The sequence below is a fragment of the Lepidochelys kempii genome, chromosome 20 (assembly GCF_965140285.1).
Source record: "Lepidochelys kempii isolate rLepKem1 chromosome 20, rLepKem1.hap1, whole genome shotgun sequence".
NCBI lineage: Eukaryota > Metazoa > Chordata > Testudines > Cheloniidae > Lepidochelys > Lepidochelys kempii.
The window spans coordinates 20,253,000-20,272,555 of record NC_136399.1 but is presented as its reverse complement, the minus strand read 5'-3'; positions in this window follow the sequence as shown (position 1 = coordinate 20,272,555).

Here is a 19,556-nt window from a genome sequence, read left to right as displayed (position 1 = left end):
AATCCAGAACCTTAACATACAAGACCCCAAAACCAGAGAGCCACAAAACAGGCTGCTCCCTAAGGCAGAGAGGCCAAACTCCCCACCTTACTCTAGGTTGGATCTTTGCAGACTGACTGAGAAGCCAGATCACACACTTTTCTACAGAGCCGCCCAGCCTACAAGCAGGACCAGGAAACCCCTTATAAACTTAGAGATCGCTTGTAATTTTAACTGTTTGCTACACCACAGGGCCCCCTTGCATTTAAATTCACTGTGATTATCCAAATTTGAGCACCTGGGCTTTGTGTTCTCCCAGGGGGCTATGAACAGCGTATGCCAGCAGTTACAAAGCTCTTTCAAAGCACAGTACTTTTATTTGAGGAGAAAAGCAATACAGAGAACAATAAAAGGTCTGAAAGCATATTTCCTGTTCATTTGTTGAACCACAATGAAGGTCTCTCCAGCAGTTCAAGGCTGGCCCTTTACTCTACTGCCTTTTGTGAATTCAGTCTGAACTAGTATATGCAATTCACTCCTAAGAGATCTCTAGAGGTGTTTACTGGTCCCAGGGACTGCAGTAATTACCCACATTAACTCTCATTTCCAGACGGAGCTGGGTAAGCCGCCCCAACAACAAGGCAGCATACAATCCATGGCTCAGAGATATAGAACACACGTGTGAAGCTGAATACAGTAGTCTCAAGATACACCTGCGTTCATCACACCTGTCACACCCACATCACAAAAATAGACAAGGTTCTCCTGCCATTTACTGCACAGAACTCCAAATAATTGGAGTTGCACCCGTGTCAGGGTAGAATCAGGCTCCCCCCACCCTGCCCCCGGCAAGTTCTAAGAGGCTTCCTGGTTCCGCTGGCAGGTGAGGGAGCCCTAGAGAGAAAATTGTGATCAGGCTCTTCAGTCAGTCTGCAAAGAACAAGCCTAGCGTAAATGGAGTGAACTGGCCCTCTCTGCTTTAGGGAGCAGCCTGCTTTCTCTCTGGTTTTGGTCTTGTATGTCAAGGTTCTGGATTTTAAGAAATAAAGTCATGTTACTGTGACACATGGCCAGAAAGGGTTAAACATCCTGCAAAATAAATAACCCTCAAGATATGTGGGGAGGTAATGTTTATGTATTTACATATATACGAATAGAGTCAACAATGTAATCAAGAAAAGGAGGACTTGTGGCACCTTAGAGACTAACAAATTTGAGCATAAGCTTTCATGAGCTACAGCATCAGATGCGTCCGATGAAGTGAGCTGTAGCTCACGAAAGCTTATGCTCAAATAAATTTGTTAGTCTCTACGGTGACAAGTACTCCTTTTCTTTTTGCGGATACAGACTAACACAGCTGCTACTCTGAAACCTAGCATGTAAATGAATTGTAAACACCGGATCTCTGTATTCATCTCTTTGAAATGTATAGCAGATCTGTGAATGGTGGAGGAACAAGTCAATTGCCTTATGTTGTTAATTCATATAGCTAAGTACCAGTGATGGACCTCCTTCAAAGTCGTCCTAATTACCTTTTGTTCCCCAAGGAACTCCAACTTGTCAAAGAGGACATGAAATTGAGATGACAGTATCAGGACCCAAGGACCTTTTATACAGATTGGCTTAAGGTTTCATGCAGGGGAAGCCTAAGCCACAAGGACTGAGATCCCAGTTCTAACTGGATCGCCCTGAAATAGAAACACTGGACTATAACCTATGGACTATTTCTGAAAGAACTCTTTGCAACTACAAAGCTCACCATCTCTGCTATGAATCTGAATCTTAAGAATTGAACTCATATCTGTATGTATATTGATCTTTTAACGATACATTTTAGTTTAGTTAATAAGAATTGGCTGTATGCATGTATTTGAGTGAGACCTGAAACATTCATTAACCTGGGAGGTAATGTGTCCAATCCTTTGGGATTGGTAGAATCTTTTATATGATGAAATAAGATTTTCAGAAATCATATTTGACTTAGGTACCTGGATGGAGGGCTAAGGATAGATCACTTTAAGGGAACTGTGTTGTTTGGACTTCTGTGTAACCAGTAAGGTAAAGAAGCTGTTTTATGCTGTCTTGGTAAATCTAAGTATTGGAATATCGACCAGATTTTTTGAGGGATTGTCTGCCCCATTCTTTGCAGTTCACCCTAATTGAGTGACCACAGCTGACCCCCACTGGGACCCCAGTCACAGTTATGTTGCAAGTTCCAGAAAGAGTGAGTGCATAAAAACAGCCATACCGAGTCAGCCCAATGGTCCATCTAGCCAAATATCTGGTCTCAGGGGGAGTGTTCGGAACAGGGCAGCCCTGTCTCCCCCTCCCAGCTTCTGGGGGTTAGAGTTTAGGTTGACCCTGCTGCGGGGTTGAATCCCTAACTATCCTCCATGAATTTATTTAGTACTTTCTTCAACCCATTTATACTTTTGGCCATCTCAGCATCCCATGGCAATGAGTTCCAGATTAACTGTGTAATTTATGTTTTTATCAAACTTCAGTTTGGGTGGCAGTGATCATGACATGATATATTTCATGTTTCTAAGGAAAGGAATAGGCGAGGGTAGTAGAATAAGGATAGTGGAGACTTCAGAAAAGCAGACAAACTCAGAACTGGTTGGTAAGATCAAGGGAAGAAAATATAGGGAAAAAGGAGTTTAGCTAGTTTAAGTATCCTGATGGAGCCATATTGGCCTCTTACTATTCTCCCTATCTTTCCTTTGCAGCAGAATAGTTTGCAATCTCAGAGCCATTAGCAATTATCTTTTGAGAACACCCGGAGTATGGGAGAAGACCCAGAAGACTGGGAAGTGCAAGCTGGTCTCCATATTGGGGCTCCAGTCCTTTAACCTTCTCTTCCAAGTATCAACCCTGCATTGCATCAGAGAAAAAGATGACTTTCTGGATAGAAGTCAGTGTTTGGTATGGCAGGCACAGCCTTCTGAAGAGTCAGAGGGCAGTGCAGAATGGGGAAGAAAATTGGAAGCATGTGACCTCCAGAAGGAGGAGAACCCATGTACCCCCAATATAGATAGAGGTAAGAAACCTTTTTCAGGTCTCTGCACAGGTACTATGGTGGAGAATGGTTTGGAAGGGTTATCTGAGGGAAGGGATAAAAGGAGACCCCATCAACCAGAAGGCCTGGGATGCATTGTCCTAGGGATGGGGGTTCTATGACCACCACTCCCAAGAGGAGGAGACGGAGGGTGGTGGTGGTGGTGGTCGGGGACTCCCTCCTAAGGGGGAAATGAGTCATCCATCTGCCGTCCAAACCAGGAAACTCGAGAAGTGTGCTGCTTGCCCGGAACTAGAATTCAGGATGTGACGGAGAGTCTGCTGAGATGGATCAAGCCCTCAGACTGATACCCCTTCCTACTTCTCCATGTGGCCACCAATGATACTGCCAAGAATGACCAAAGAACATACTCCATCTATTACTGATTCCTTCCCTTCAGTTGTGACTCCACTGTTTAAAAGAGGTAGATCCACATTCAGATGATTTATTCTCTATTGAGAGAACATGAGCTGACCATAGTGTAAACTTGGCATAGCACCTGTTTCTGGTGTCAAGGGTATTGCATTGGATTTGAAGCTTTAGGTGGATGGAGCATAGGAAAACAATGAGTTTGTTTTCTCTCATGGTGTGATTCCTTATCCCTGTTTGTGAAACAGGGCTGCATTCCAATTCCATCAATGAAGTAAAAGTTTCCAAAAGTATCTGTTTTACAAGGAATTATGTTCTTCAGTTTCATCTCTTGGGGGCAAAGCCCTCCCCTCCATCTCTTCCCTAACAAAATCTCTTCCAACTCATGAAAAACAAAATGCATAACATTTTGCCCCAGATCTCTCAAGCCACAGCCAAAACAATTGATTTCCACGGTCCTCAGCCAAATACTTTCTCTTTCCAGTTTCAATGCACAGGCCATTCCAAAAGCCTTGCAAACCTTTGTAAAACACTTTTTTGTTGTTGTTTGGTGGTTTTAGGAGAAGCTTGGGTTCTCCAGCCCCACTCTGGTTGGTTTTTTTTTTTTTGGAAAGCAGCAAAAACCTGTGTGAGCGTTCCAAAAAAAAAAGAAGAAAGAAAGAAAAAGGATGACTATTTCCCCTCCCTGCACTGCATTTTTGAAGCTTTGAGTCCAGAGAGAATTCCTTGTTCCGTTCGTTCTGGATTTGAACCAAGTTGTCTATTGCACAACACTGAGGTGCAGCTGCATACCTCTAGAATTACAACACAGGAGTCAAACTGTGACAGATCATGTGTTTGCAATTAAGCGCACTGATATCGCTGCTCCCCTTGCAAAAAACAAAAAATAAAATGGAACCCACTAGATGGGCTAGTTGGCTGAGTGCATGAAGGGAATGTTTTAATATCCCAGAAGGCAAACTATTGTTTTTTTCATTTCTTGTACTCTGACAGTAAGCAACCGTTCATTACCATGTTGGTTGAAAATGACAGACAGAGTTATGGTGGGAACTGTAAAAAGTCATTACAAATTATGAAAGATGTGTACGGCTCTTCAAGCGTTTTGGATTAGGTGTCTTAGCCTGTAGCTGCCAAAGATTTAATACCCTTGTTCATTAGTCTATCTAGCCATCCATCCTTCTGAAGCAAAGTACTACAGTATGCTACATAATAGCCCAAAACAATACAGCTTGCAAGAAAGATGATACAGCCTTTGACCATAGAATACTCAATGTTGGGTTATCTGTTCAGAGACACAAGCTCTGTAAAATGATGAGCACGCCAAGATTAAGGCATTTGTGGGCCATGTCTAAGGGCAGGTCTACACTGGGGCTAAGTCGACCTAAGTTATGCAACTCCAGTTATGTGAATAACGTAGCTGGAGTCGACGCAGCTTAGGTCGACCTTTTGCATTGTCTACATTGTGCTGGGTCAACAGGAGAAACTCTCCCATTGACTTACCTTAGACTTCTCATTCTGGTGGAATACTGGAGTTGATGGGAGAGCGATCAGTGGTCAATTTAAGGGGTCTTCACTAGACTTGCTAAATTGACCCGTGGTGGATCGATAAACGTGTGTCAATCCCCTGGTAAGTGGAGACAAGCTCTAAGTCCAATCAAAGCCAACTCCCTTTGACATCAATGAGGACTAAGATTTCATCCTTTGCTTCACAAAGCAAATGTGCTGATTTCTATCAAAGGTACTCCACTACCACAGGACCTGAGCACCTCTGTGATACAGGCATGCCCAAGCAGGCGTATTACCTCTGTGTACGACCATCTTCTCAATATTTCACTTAAAGGGCTTCTGTGTGGTCTCTGCCGAAAAGCTAAGAACCAGCTGATTGTCATGGCTACTTCAAGATGTTCACATGGGAAAGAGTTGAAGACATATGTCAATTTCATCAAATGTAGAAGTTTGAGTTTCAAAACTCTAAGTGAGACTTGTCACCTGAGGTGACATCTCAGGATTGGCTCAATCAACACTGAGAACAATGGACATCTGAACTTCCTTGCATAGATAATGCTGGCAGGCCATATCAATAGAACCAATCTGAAATAAGTTTGTGTGCCTAAGCAGGGGTTTGTATAAACAGAACTAAACCAATGGAGTTGGAATTAGTAAAGAATAGGGGGAATTTAGTCCTTTCAGTGGGGGCATGGATCAGCTTTCATGTCCCACTCCGTATCACTATCTAATGATTCAACCAGTGGACCAAATTTGGTGAGGAATCCTGGTCCATTCCACTTGAGGCACATTGCACATATGCTAAGAAGAAGAGTCCTTTCAACCAAAGGATCTAGATTCAGGCCCATCTTTAAGTCACTTGCCACAATAACGTGGAGACCTTCAACAGACTCAGCCAGGAGCAGGTGCACGAGAAGAATGGGTTTCATGCTCTCAGGGGAACCTATGTAGACAGAGGTCACCTGCTGTTTATCTGCAGAGCTGCAACCTCCCCCTCCCTCTGGTCTATCCTGCCCCAGGACAGCAAGAGTTGGCAAGCTGTGAAGGCCGGAACAGCTTCCCTCACTCTATAGTGACCCCTCTGGCCAATTGAGGGGCAACACTGGCAGCTTAATAGGATGGGATGTCCATAAAGGGCTCATCACCTGGTAGCTGCTGCATTAGTGTGGGGTGAAAGAAAATGGTATGGATGACAAAGCCCAGATTTGGATCCAAAGAGCCAGGGCCTTGCTTCAGCCCGTTAGAGAGAAAGAGGCCAGTTGCAAGGCTTGGAGAAGCTGAATCTGGGCTTCTAGCTGGGCGTCATCTCTACTTTTGAGATGACCCACCCCATTGGGTGAGATTGGTGGTCCATCAACCCTCCAATGCTACACTTGGTGCATTATTATTATCATCATAGCACCTACAGGAGATCAGAGCCCCATCCCTTTAGGGTGCTGCCCAGACACAGAGTGAGAGACATTCTGTCACAAACAGTGTACCATCTAAATAGACAAGGCGTGCGAGGGAAAACAGGCATGGAGTGGCTTGTCTGAGATCATGCATCTGCAGTGGAACCCCAGTGTTTAATTCTAGTGCAGTGCTCTCTCCCTGGACCTCCCTGCCCCATTGTGATGCACAACTATAATGGACCTAGTTCTTTCTATGAGGAATGAAGCCTTCTGACCCTGGCAGGCCACTGGCCTTGGCCATTGGCTAGCACAAATATTGCTTGCAAGGGCCATTCAGTGCTCCCTCCCTTTAGGAAACCCAGCCAAAGAACTCAATGACTTCCTGTGGGCACTGAATTTCACCATCTGACCTTACACTGTGCAATGCAGCATGTGGCCCTACATTTACTGCCCCCCAATTTAATCATGTGACCGCTCTCGTTCTCAGATGGATCTGGGGTAGGCTCGGAAAGGAAGGAAATGAAAGCTTAGCAGTTTCATGGTCATTTCCTACACTTCCTCACAGAGTATCAAACTGAGTGCACTTAATGGCTCATGTGGTTACTGATCAGAGGGAGACATAAGTAGCAATGCGGACTCAGTCCCAATCATCCACAGGAAACTGTTTTCAGTCCAGATCTTAGTGGGAACCTTAACTCCACTGGTCCCAGTCTAGATCCTAATTGACTTATCTACATCAGAGAGCTACCACAAATGGCATGAAGGCTATGTCTACACTTACAATGCTACAGTGACACTGTAGCGCTTCAGTGTAGACACTTCCGACAGTGACAGGACAGGTTCTTCTGCTGTAGTAAGTCCTCCCCCTTGAGAGGCTGTAGCCAGGTTGACAGAAGCCCCCGATTTATTTCGTTTATCAAGAAGATGGAGCACTGACTTACAGTGTCTATGTACCTTCACAGAGAGAAAATACCAGCTCTGAAAGGGCTCTTTAACCTAGCAGAGAAAGGCAGGACAAGAACCAGGAGCTAGAAGCTGAAGCCTGACAAATTCAGTGTAGGCACAGAGAGGGTGATTAACCATTGGAACAAACTCCGAGGTCAGACATGCCAACTTTCCACTTCCCTGGGGGGTGCTCAACCTCTGCTCCACTCCAGGCCCCGCCCCCACTCCACCCCTTCCCACACCGCCTCTTCCTGCTCCTGTTTCCGCCCTTTCCCTGAGTGTGTCCCGCCCTCGCTCCTCCCCACTGCCTCCTGCATGCCACTGAACAGCTGATCACAGCAGGTGGGAGGCCCTGGGAGGGAAGAGGAGGAGCTGATCACCAAGGCCCCTGGTGAGCAGGAGGTGGGGGAGGAGCTGATCAGTGGGGCTGCTGGTGGGTGCTGAGCACTGACTATTTTTTACCCCTGAGGGTGCTCCAGGCCCAGAGCACCCAGGGAGTTGGCACCTATGCCTGAGGTCAGTGGTGGATTCTCCATCTCTTGGAGTCTTCAAATCCAGAATTGAAGCCTTTCTGAAAGCTGTGTTAGTCAAATACAAGTTATTGGGCTCAATTCAGGGGTGAGTGAAATTTAATGGCCAATAATATATGGCAGTTCAGACTAGAAAAATCTAATGGTCTCTTCTGGCCTTAAACTCTATGAATCTGTTAAAAAGATTTGGGATCCCCATTTCATCTAGCTATATAAAAGGGAGAACAATCATGATCCTCATGAAACTTGTATGTGATCCCACATACACCTTGGGGTCTCCACCCCCAAGTTCACAACCTACTCTGTAGAGCAACTCTTACAGGGGCTGCAGCGTTAACTCTGGCCTGATGGCATGGCCTAGGAAGCCAAATTCACTGCTGGCGAAAACAAGCACTTGTCAGTGGATCTGTGCCTACTTGAAATATAATGGCTATGAATAAAAGTGGGCAAGCTGCTCACTGGTGGCTGGGCCCACAAGGAGGCTAAAAGACCAGGTATTGCTCTCAGTTAGAGGAGACTTTCTTTAGTTCAACCAGTGGAAAATCCATGGGCTAAGAGCAGCATGTGGGTTCTAGCTCCACTCCATGTGTGTAATTGTGAGAGGTGTTGGCGGTGCATAAATCTGCTGTCACACACTTATGCCTGTGGTGAAGCTGGCTTCAGGAAGGCAGGAGAGTTCTCTGCCATCTTCTCCCATAGAAAGGGCAACCATGGGCCTCCAATCTGCTGTCACTCAGAAGAACCTGCACTCTGGAAGCAATATGCTTTTCCCTCTATCTTCATGTTTGGCCAATCTACAGTAATCTCATTCACTGTGTACTATAAAAAAGGGACAAACCTTCTTGCTCAGCCTGTCCAAAGAGAGGGGTGGAAAAAGAAAAGCACAGAGTGCGACGGTTTTGGTTAACCAGCCTTGGCCTTTGGAGAGAGGGGAAGGTACCTTCTTGCCAAGTCAGTGTCAATTTTTTAATGAAGAACCAGCCTTTTCTAAAGGCAGTGCAAGAGAGTGGGTAAAGAATTGTTCTGGGAAGTAGGAGAGCTGGGGTCTCTTCCCGGCTCTGCCCCTGACCTGCTGTGTGACCTTGGCCTAGTTATTTTCCTCCCACTGTGCCTGTTTCCCCTCCTACTCTTTGTCTATCAAGTTTGTAAGCTCTCTGGGGCAGGGACGGTCTCTCTCAATGGAGAATGCCCAGCACAGCATAGAATATCAGGGTTGGAAGGGACCTCGGGAGGTCATCTAGTCTAACCACCCCTTGCTCAAAGCAGGGCCAATCCCCAATTTTTGCCCCAGATCCTCAAATGGCCCCCTCAAGGATTGAACTCACAACCCTAGGTTTAGCAGGCCAATGCTCCAACCACTGAGCTGGAGTCCCTCCTAACAAGACAGCTGCGTACTACTGTAATAATGTCATTAATAGGAATATTTTGCAATGTTGGAGGATCTTTTGTCATGCACAGCAAGCCTTTGGAGAACAAGAAGCCCAGGTCAGTAGCTTCCAACTCAGGTTTCTGGATGATGTTGATGCTAACCTGTGATTTCATGGGAAAGGCAAAGTTCCAGTCCCTTTTCATGGTGGGAATATCCCTGAAAGTGTCAATTGACTGGCAGGGGGTGAAAGTTTTACAAAATGTTTTTTTCCCCCCCTTAAAGGCTCATTTATTCACAATTCCATCTCTTTCTCAATCCATCTATCCAGTCAAACCAAGCTCATCACCAGAGTACTTTAGAGCATCAACGCATTTACCATCACTGCAGTATGGAGTTGCGCAGGGTTCCATTTTGTTATTCAACACACAGTGGACGAGATACAGGAGTATCTTCTAATCCCCTGTTCTAACCATTAGACACCACTCCTCTGCCATGCTGTAACAACTAGACACCACTTCTCCCAGAGCTGGGTATAGCACACAGCTGTCCAGCTCCCCCCCGGCTTCTGCTCTAACCACTGGGACACCCACCTCTCAGAGCTAGCCGTGGAACTCAGGAGTCCAGTAATGGGGTCAGCACCCACCTCTTGTGAGTGCCCCCTTCCCTGGCCAATAGGGCCTGCAATCACAGTTCTTTTGAGCGGGTCTTCAGCAACTCAGCCCTCCAGGTGAGCTGCCTTCACTGTCCCCCATTCCAGGCTGTATTGTCTCAGGTTCTTTTCCCAGCCCCAGTATGGGGCCATAGTTCCAAGGCTTCTTCCCAGAGGTCCTGCCTTCTTCCACAACCCATCTCAGTACCCACAGCTGGTGTCCTTTCAGCAGTCCTCCCTGGTCTCAGTCTGCAACCAGGCCAGCTGGGCCCATCTTGGTACCCTCACCTCATCAGGTCAGGTTCTGGGCTCAGACCCCCAGGCTCAGCCTACCCACACTGACCCATCTAGGGTCCTGCTGCTCAGCCAGCCAACACCCAGTCCTCCCTCTTCAAGCTCCAGGCAGGAACTGAATTTCTCTGCTCTGCTGCTTGCCTTATATAGGGTCTTTCTGGCTCCTGACTGGTCTCTGCAGCAGCCCTTCTGATTGGTTGCTTCTCTGCAGCCACTCTAGGCTGCCCAGAGGACCTCCTCACTACTCTATTCTGGGTTGGGGTAATTCAGGGCTGTGAGGACTCCAGCAGGGGGCCTCCAGGCCTAGTCCACCCCGTCACACATCCACATTTTCAAATACTTGCTTTAAGTGCTAAATAGCTCTTCTTTCAGATGTGGGAACAGAACCAATGACATTTGGCTCTGGGTCCCATGGTCTGGCGGCCAGAGCAAACTCCCACATGTAGGGAAAAATTTACTCCTGGGTAGCTGGCAAGGTCTCTAATGAGAGTGAAGAAAGACTCTCTTCAGCAGTTAATAGGCAGGATCTTGGATTATTCAGGCTGAGTGGCATTGATGCATGGGTTTTCTTTTTATTGCTCATTGTAACTCATGCCCAGGGAAGTGAGATAGAGAGCAGCCTCTCAACCGCATATAAATCTAAGGCCTTAGCCGGTTGTTTGCCACTTTTCATGGAGGAATAGCTCTTCCTCAACCCTGTGGCCAAATGGCTGGCTCCCAGAAAACATATGCATATTTTTAGCTTTATCTGTTCATGCATAACTACAAGTATTATTATTGGTCCTGAAAGTATCCAGCCCTTTGAAAATCCACCCAGAGCCCAACCAGGAATTCCAGAGCATGACTAAATGTTGAGCAAAGAAGTCTTTCCTTTGATATGTGCTACATTTCCCTGCCCTTAATCTCACCCCGTGGCCTGTTGTTCTTTTGTGATGGGGCATTTGAAAGAGTCGGAAGTAGACTCTTTGTGGGTTTAAACCTACAACGCTCTCCTCTGTGAACCCAGCACCCTAAGCCACCATGGGTACGTCGACCTTCAGCATGGCCATGGCTGACTTGGGCTCAAAATTGCAGTGTAGATGGTTGGAGCCTTGGCTCTGAAACCCCATGACAGGGGTGGGTCTCAGAACCAGGCTCCAGCCCGAGCCCGAATGTCTACACTGCCATGTTTAGGCCCACAGTCTGAGCTCTGCAAGCCTGAGCCAACAGACCCAGGCTCGGAGACATGGTACCACGGGTTTTTTATTGCAGTGCAGAGGTACTTTGTATTATATCTCTCAAGAGAGAACTTTGCTGGAGCTTAAACTGTGTGACAGCTTCCGGCCACATCCTTCGATCTGCCTCCTGCCAAGGAGGTCCTGGGGTGCTGCAAATATCTCTTTTCAGCCCTGGAACTGGCTGTGAGTTCTGTGCTGTGCCTGGCAACATCTCACCGTGTGTTTTTGTATGAAAGGTTTTCTCTTGACTGTATTTGTCACTCTGTTCTTTCACTGGGCTTTTCTCTCATCCTCCCTCTCTCTTCTCCCTTTATTTTTCAGGATGAAAAAACCCAGCAATGTTCAACTTTTAAACCCTTGATCTTTGCGATGGCTTGAGATTAGGCAAAATGAGTTTGTCCATTTCTCTCTGTGATTGCGTGGGGCATATAAGTGGGAAGGTGCCCTCCCCATGCCCTGTCCACCAGGACAAGACACAGGTGTAGTGATTAGAGCACTAACCTCAGCGAGTGGGACCCCTGTGTTCCATTCCCTTTATTGCCTTGGGCAAGTCACTCAGGGTATGTCTACAGTACCCACCGAAGGCATGTCTACACTACAGACTTAAGTCGACCTATGTTAGTAATTACTGCAGTGGCTGATGTCCACACTACCCTCCTTCTGTTGGTTGTGCGTGTCCTCACCAGCAGTACTTCCACTGACTGAAGAGGGGGGCTGAGAGGCTCTCAGCTCAGTGCTGCTCCCTTCCAGGAGCACAGCTGCTCCCCAGGCTCTCGGCTCCCCAGTCCAAGCTGGAAGATGATGGCAGCCGCCCAGGCTTCTCGTATCCCTGAGCCGAAGCCAGGGACAGCCCAGGTCTATCTGCCCAATTTTCTTGTCAATTTCACAGCTCCAGCATGGAGCCCTGAAATTGACAGGACAGCCAAAACCAGATGTAAGTAATACACAGACACTGCGTTGCCTTAAGTACACCAACATAAGTGCTATGCCTCTCGTCTCGGTGGAGTTATTATGTCAGTGAGGTAGGGCACTTATGTCGGTGGGACAAGGCTGTAGTGTGTATACACTGACATAATAAGTTTGACGTAAGCTGCCTTATGTCAAGATAACTGTCTTGGGTAGAGCAGGCCTCAGTCCAGGCTCTGAGTTGGGTTTGAGCCCAAGCCCCCTTTCTGTCCGCACACAAATCTGTCTGATTCAGGACCTGTGTCCGAGAACTCTGCGAGGGGGCTGAATCAGAGCCCAAGTCCTTCTGAGACTTGCGTCCAAACCCTATCATCGTGCAGGCAAGCTGTAGACCACAATGCAATACAGATGCATTAGCATAGCTATGAGATCTGGGTCTAGCAACTGTAAACACAGGTTTATAATGTAATGTGGATGCTCACACACGGGTTTGGAAACCTCGAGTCCAGGTGCCTCAGTTCCCCATCTGTAATTTGGGGGTGAAAGCACAGGGAAGGGGTGAGGATAAATGGATTTAAGAGTGATAGGGTGCTCTCTTGCTTTCCTAATGGAGGGTCAAAGTATCTTAGAGAGCTAGGAAAGTGGGCTTTGAAAATCAGTTCCTTCTCCGTAACCTAGCTTCAGTACCAGTACTGAGTTCAGAATTCTGGCATTTGTACAATTCAAAGCTTCCTTCCCAGGCACCTTTGCCCTGGGAATCTCAAACAGGAATTAATTTCTCCACAACACCTCAGGGAAGAAGGAATTCATTTCTCACCTTCATGTCACAGATGGGGAAACTGAAGCACAAGGCGGTGAAGTGATTTTCCCAGCATCACACAGCCAACTGGCAGAGCCAAGAGTAGAAGCCAAATGTCCCAATTCCCTGTGCTCTAGCTGCTAGATAACACTCCCCAGCATCTCTGAAACCTACAAGAGAGGCAGGAATGCAGGGGAAAAGACAGAAATCTTAATTCAGGTCCTGTCTGGTAGAAAATCTTCCATATTCACCCTTCAAGAGGATAAAATAATAGCATTCCAGAAACTGACCCATCCAAAATATAATCTAAAGATGTCATCAGGGGACATGGGAAGATGAAAGAGGGACAATCAATTAGAAAGGAAAATGAAATTCATTGAGCTTGGAGCTGGTGGTTGGAGGATCACAAAAGGAACAGAATTTCAGCCATGAGAAAGCAGCTTGGGGCAGGAAAAGGCAGACTGTCAGTTTGGACAATCCAGGGTAGGAGACAAAGGACGAGTCACTCAGTCCAGCTGCAGTGTTTGTGCTAAGCTGCTCTCTCTCCACCTAGTGAGCAGAGTGAGCATAGCAGCAGGCCTGCGTGAGCTCTGAGGCTTTGAAAGGAGTTGTGGTTCGAGCAGGAGAAAAGCAGGGTCGCTCAGGGACAAACCCTCATGGTTGTGAGCTAAGGCACTGCTTGAAATGCTTGCAGCGATTACCAGGATCAAACGCACAGAGTCAGTACCAGCAGAGACAGCAGCTTTACCTGCATCCCTCAGCCCGGGTACATGCACGGGAGCAGGGGCAGCTGGGAAGTGATGGGAACATGAGGAGGCCAGGCTCAGAGATGCCATGATTGCTCTGGACACTAAGTACATGAGCTCTCTTGCTTCGCTAGAAGGTGTGGTCCCCTGGGGACCTATTCTTAGCTCTGCCACCAACCAGCTGGGTGATCTTGCGCAAGTCACTTTCCCGCCCTAGCACGGCAGTGATCTCACTTGGCTAATAGAGAGTAATGTGCAGGGAGAAAGTCAATGATGCCCCGTGACTAGCATTCCGCACCACCCTGCGAAGCCTTTGGATGAAGCGGTTAATGCTAGGCATGCTTCCCCTTCCAGAACCGAATTCTCTTCTGTCTGCAGCAGCTTCCCACTTGTCATGTTTGCCTGGATTTATAGCCCTAGCTGAAAAAGTGTTGATCTCTCACCAATTTCAATTTGGAATCCGGGGCCATCATTTGCTAGCAGGCTCAGTTCCTTACGGATGGGACAGCTCATTCCACCACCTTCAGAATCCTGTCCAGAAGGGTGCAGCTTCAGAGGGGCAATTCAGGATTGATTCGTTCATGTTTAGTAGGCAAGGTAAACTACAAAGGAGTAGAAGCAGTGTGGTCTGGTTGCGCAGGTGGTACCAATGACGAGGACATGTCACGAGGACATCTGTGTAGATTTTGGGGCAGGGAATGTCTGTCTGGGTCGGTGCAGCACCCGCACAATGGGTCCCTGATCTCAGCTGGGGGTCACTAGGCAACACTATAATGTTAAGACTTGGGTTAAACCCCACTGAAACTGGGGGCGGAGAGGTATAATGGCTGCCCTTCATTTAAGGTAGTTGCAGGAAGCCATTAAGCTTCTTGATGGACGCAAGTATCTGAAACAATAGGGTCCTCCTCCAACCAAAACAGAGCACGGGACACCACCCAAAACAAAAAGGCACACGTGAGGATGCTCAGGAGATGGAAAAGGCAGCAAAGAAGCACCACACACAGCCACTTAAGCACTGGTAGCGTGACCATGGAAAAAAGCTGATAGAGAGAGATTCTGGGCAGAGTGCTGGCTGAAAGAGGCTTGGAATTGTGAATAAAGAAACTGTCTCCTGTTGTTTGGTTTCTACTGTGTTCAAGGAACAGAACTTTTTACACTCTTTGTAAATCAGCTGGATCGTATCAAAGAAATAACTGAATTTCTCCTAACGGAAGCAACCCGGCAAGGCCCTGGATGTTGGCTAACTGCTCGCATCCAAAAGGTGTAACAGTGATATAAATTAGGATAAAGGAGGGGAAGGAGAGAAAAATCTAAAGAAAGGAGGGTGAAAAGTTAGTGCAAAGATGGAGAGAGAAAAATAAATACAGAGAACGAAAAAAGAGCAGAGAAGGGGATTGAGAAAAATTCTAATAAGGGTCCGATCTTTAGTGGACGTACCTTGGCACAGCTCCACTGAAGATCTGCCCCAGAGAATCTGTTCTGAATGCAGGAGGCCCCATGTTAGCCAAGTTTTGCTGGTGCTCTTCTACACCTACTACACGGCACATGCTCTCCTGCAGTTAGAAAAACATTTTGAATTTTTTTTTTTAAATTCCTTCTTCCTTGGGGGGAAAAATATCTGGGTTTAAATTACAGGAGGAGAAATGATCTGTGAGCTCAAACTATATCTGTCATCTCAAACATCTGAAATTGTAAGCACCTTGTGTTTGAAGATCCCCTTTTATGGCATTTTGTTGTTGTTTCCTTGTACCCCCTCCCATCTGCATCCACTTTTTCTCTCTTGTCTTATTTATAGACTCTAAGCTCTTTGGGACAAGGACTGTCTTTTCGGGTTGAGTGGGTACAAGGATCCTGGTTTGTGACTAGGGCTCCTCCATACTACCATAATACACCTAATAAATAATGTACAGAGCCTAGCACAGTGGGGCCCTGGTCCGTGACTGGGACTGCTAGGTGGAACTGTAGGAATAAGTGATTTTTCAGTTTGCTGGCTGAACCAAAATAATCGAGGGGAAAAAATCATTTCAGGTCAAACCAAAATGGAATTCATTCTAATTTTTTAGCAAACTGAAGAAGTAAAAGAAAAGGTTATTTCAGGTCAATCAAAGACGTGTGTGTGTCTGTGTCTGTGTGTGTGTTCATTTTTGATTGTTTAAACCTTTATTTTAAAAAAAATTGGAGTAAGATATCAAAATGAAACATTTCGATATTTTTGGATAGAAACAACATGAGGAATTCCACACGAATTCTTGAAATGTTTTTGTCAACCCGAATCTGCATTTTTCAGCGAAAAATGTTTCATCTGAAAAATTTCATGCAGCTGCTCTCCAGGTGCTACTGCAGCACACATTACACGAATAATGTACATCCTGTTAAACCTAAACAAGATACAGCACTGCAGCCTCGGGGCTGCTCTAGGTTACACTCTGCTTCCCAGTGGCCCTGTGAGAATAGCAGTAGCATGTTCTGACTGTACCCTTGTATTCCCGCTCTGCCGCCTAGGTTGGGCAATGCAAACAGAGCTGTGTGCAGCCTTCATGCTCATTGTATGCCAGCCACCCATAGCGTATTCTTGGGGGGCTGGAGTATCTGGCCTGAAGTGCATGCTCCAACAGGCAAAGCAAGGGCAGATGAAACACTCTCAGCCTTTCACACATATCCAAGGCAGCTGGCCATGACTTCTACCTTCCCTACCCAAGCAATAAGGATGCGTAACTAAATTCACCCCTCTCTAACTCTGGGGCAAACCCTAGCCCACAGATTGTACAAAAGTGTGCCTCGTATAGAAAGGAATTGAGATGCAGAGGAGACCCAAACTGCTCAGAGGTGAGCAAAGCTGTGAGATTGCCACTGCTTGAAACCATTATCGCAGGTGAGGAAACCCAACGGGGCTCTCCTTTTCTCCTCTGTCTTTCCATTATGAATTCTTACAGGTCTTCGTTTTGTACAACTTGCAGTTGAAGATTTGGAGTCATCAAGCAGACAGGGTACAGGGCTGAGAGTTCACTGCTCTAGATTCTGTTAGTCACAGACTTATAGATTTTTAAGGCCAAAAGAGAGCATTAGATAATCTGGTCTGACCTCCTGCATAACACAGGCCACATTAAGTTATGTTTTCCATATTTCCTTGCAGCCTGGCTGGCTTTTATTTTAGATGAAGGGCAACAAGAAAGAACAAAATTCAAGTCTCCATGCAAGAGCACAGTGTATGTGTCTCCTTGCTAACATGCAACATCAATTCTTTCTCACCAAATGGCGGCTTTCTTTCAGACTGAGAGATCGCTAGAAACGTAAAGGTGCAGCACACACACACACAAATCAGAACAGTTACAAAGCTACAAAATACCATATATTCTATTCCTGACTCTGCCAGTCAATCACTGTATGAAATGGAGAAAGTCCCGACATCACTCTGAGCCTCAGTGCTTGACATCTGATCTGTGTCCATTTATTCTTTTACGTAGAGACTGTCCAGTTTGCCCAATGTACATGGCAGAGGGGCATTGCTGGCACATGATGGCATATATCACATTGGTGGATGTGCAGATGAACGAGCCTCTGATAGTGTGGCTGATGTTATTAGGCCCTGTAATGGTGTCTCCTGAATAGATATGTGGGCACAGTTGGCAACGGGCTTTGTTGCAAGGATAGGTTCCTGGGTTAGTGGTTCTCTTGTGTGGTGTGTGGTTGCTGGTGAGTATTTGCTTCAGGTTGGGGGGCTGTCTGTAGGCAAGGACTGGCCTGTCTCCCAAGATTTGTGAGAGTGTTGGGTCATCCTTCAGGATAGGTTGTAGATCCTTGAAAATGCGTTGGAGGGGTTTTAGTTGGGGGCTGAAGGTGACGGCTAGTGGCGTTCTGTTATTTTCTTTGTTAGGCCTGTCCTGTAGTAGGTGACTTCTGGGAACTCTTCTGGCTCTATCAGTCTGTTTCTTCACTTCCACAGGTGGGTACTGTAATTGTAAGAATGCTTGATAGAGATCTTGTAGGTGTTTGTCTCTGTCTGAGGGGTTGGAGCAAATGCGGTTGTATCGCAGAGCTTGGCTGTAGACAATGGATCGTGTGGTGTGGTCAGGGTGAAAGCTGGAGGCATGTAGGTAGGAATAGCGGTCAGTAGGTTTCCGGTATAGGGTGGTGTTTATGTGACCATTGTTTATTAGCACTGTAGTGTCCAGCAAGTGGATCTTTTGTGTGGACTGGACCAGGCTGAGGTTGATGGTGGGATGGAAATTGTTGAAATCATGGTGGAATTCCTCAAGGGCTTCTTTTCCATGGGTCCAGATGATGAAGATGTCATCAATATAGCGCAAGTAGAGTAGGGGCGTTAGGGGACGAGAGCTGAGGAGACGAGAGCTCGTTCACCTGCACATCCACCAATGTGATCTATGCCATCATGTGCCAGCAATGCCCCTCTGCCATGTACATTGGTCAAACTGGACAGTCTCTACGTAAAAGAATAAATGGACACAAATCAGATGTCAAGAATTATAACATTCATAAACCAGACAGAGAGCACTTCAATCTCTCTGGTCACGCGATTACAGACATGAAAGTTGCGATATTACAACAAAAAAACTTCAAAACCAGACTCCAGCGAGAGACTGTTGAATTGGAATTAATTTGCAAATTGGATACAATTAACTTAGGCTTGAATAGAGACTGGGAGTGGCTAAGTCATTATGCAAGGTAACCTATTTCCCCTTGTTTTTTGCTACACCCCCCTTCCCCCCCAGACGTTCTTGTTAAACCCTGGATTTGTGCTGGAAATGGCCCACCTTGATTATCATACACATTGTAAGGAGAGTGATCACTTTAGATAAGCTATTACCAGCAGGAGAGTGGAATGGGGGGAGAGAAAACCTTTTGTAGTGGTAAACACCCATTTTTTCATGCTCTGTGTGTATAAAAAGATCTTCTATACTTTCCACAGTATGCATCCGATGAAGTGAGCTGTAGCTCATGAAAGCTCATGCTCAAGTAAATTGGTTAGTCTCTAAGGTGCCACAAGTCCTCCTTTTCTTTTAATTAATCAAAGAACATTTTTCCTTCCAGACATCCCTTCCAAAAATTTCATAACCATTCTACAGAGAAAACAAGGATGATAATTGTTTTAATGTAAATTAGAACCAATTATGAATCAATAGAGTTTACTGGAGTAATACTTTTTATGGAATTACACCCTATTTTAATTCATCACGTGGTTAATTACAGGTTAATATAACAGGTAAATTGGTTTATATGACTGAATTATTATCCTGTGTTGTTAATTTCATGTTAATTTTTACATGAGCTATTATTGCATTATGCAACTTTATTTTAATTTTTTTAGAAAAAGTGGTTGGGGAACTGGGTATCTGGAACTGAGCGTGAGTGCCTCCCGGTCAAAATATCACCGTGATCTAAATATAAAACATGACACAGGTGCTCTCAATAAATCAAGTCACCAGCCATGACACATAGGGTTCAGGTTTTCTCTTGCACTGCACTCCATGTAATCATTTACATAGTCATTCTCTTCCTTTTCCATACCATCACCCAGTTTTCCATATAAGGACCCCCACCTTACAGGTCTCCACTTCCAGGATTTAGTCATGTGGAAAGCATGGGATGGTTTGCCAGTCCCCTGAGGCCTGCCACAACCCCTGGGTTGAGAAGCCAGGATTTACATCAGCATAAAGTGGGTATAAAATCTCACTGGTTCAGAAATGGAAGCATTTTATAGCTGATTTGCACAAATGTAAATGACTCCATAAGATGCAGGGAAATCTGGCCCATTGGCAGTATGAGATGTGTGTGGAGGT